Here is a 1,256-nt window from a genome sequence, read left to right on the forward strand (position 1 = left end):
AAGGACACGAAAATTACGCACTACTATTCTTTCAAATATCTTTTTATTCTTTCACAGGTACATTTTGGGAATCCTACTATAATGGACGTTCTGTGTCCGGCGCGTCTTTGTCCAACGCATGTCCCGATGTTGCAGCACAGGGGGCGTACGGGTGCAATGCTGCTGTTGCACCACGGGAGGGCGCTATCGTACAATGGCACCACGGGTACAATGCCGCTAGTCGACTTAATTAGCAAGGTAAAGTGTTTGACAAAAATGACTGCAGTTACAAAATCACTTGCGATTTATATGTGTTTAACTGGGCAGGTTCCACATGTAACTCGAGCAGACGTGATGGGTTACACACGAAACCTGGAATGAGACCGAGATTCGTGAAAAACCCCCATGTCTGGATTAGAAAACCCACTAGGATCATCAAATTTAACACAGTGTCTTTATTTATAGCGCTATATAAGACCATTTCAAGCTATGTTTTCCAGATCAAATGCACCGACACCTAGGTAGCTTTTCACATCCCAATTTTGGTCCTATTTTTGGCCCCAATATTTGATTGAAAATTCATTAATTTTGGGATGGCTCAGAGCATGAGTATATATACTGTTTTTAGGGATGTCCGATATTGGCTTTTTTGCCAAAAACCGATATGCCGATATTGTCCAACGCTTAATTTCCAATTCCGATATCTACCGATACCGCTGCCGATATATGTGGGATATTAAACTAATTTTAGGTAACATCACATATCTCCTGTCATGGAATTAACACATCATGACTAATTTTATTGTGATGCCCCATTGGATGCATTCTCAAATGCAACAAGGCTTTCAAAATGTAAACACTGTCTGTGCATAGAATACATCCTTCAACTTAAGCTGTGGAAAAAATGCCATATTTATTTATTTTCTCTCCCTCCATGAGTCTATTACAGTGTGGCAACTCTACTGTACAATTTTGAAAACTGCACATTTCTTTCAGCTACAAACAATTCTTCATTTACGCCTCAGTAAATGCCAGCGAAATCAAGGCATTATTTTATCGGTTTTAATGATAGGCAAAAAAAACAATAACAATATTCACTGATATTACATTTTTATGCCAATATTGGGCTGATAATCTCGATGGGCCGATATTATGACATCCCTAATTGTTTTGCATTTATCTGAGGTCATCATTAGGTTCATCCTGGGGGGATATATGTCTAAATTTCTCTTTTATTATTGGGTCTAAAAAGTATAGACATTTGAGATATAAGAGAA

The sequence above is a fragment of the Sphaeramia orbicularis genome, chromosome 8, assembly GCF_902148855.1.
Source record: "Sphaeramia orbicularis chromosome 8, fSphaOr1.1, whole genome shotgun sequence".
NCBI classification, from domain to species: domain Eukaryota; kingdom Metazoa; phylum Chordata; class Actinopteri; order Kurtiformes; family Apogonidae; genus Sphaeramia; species Sphaeramia orbicularis.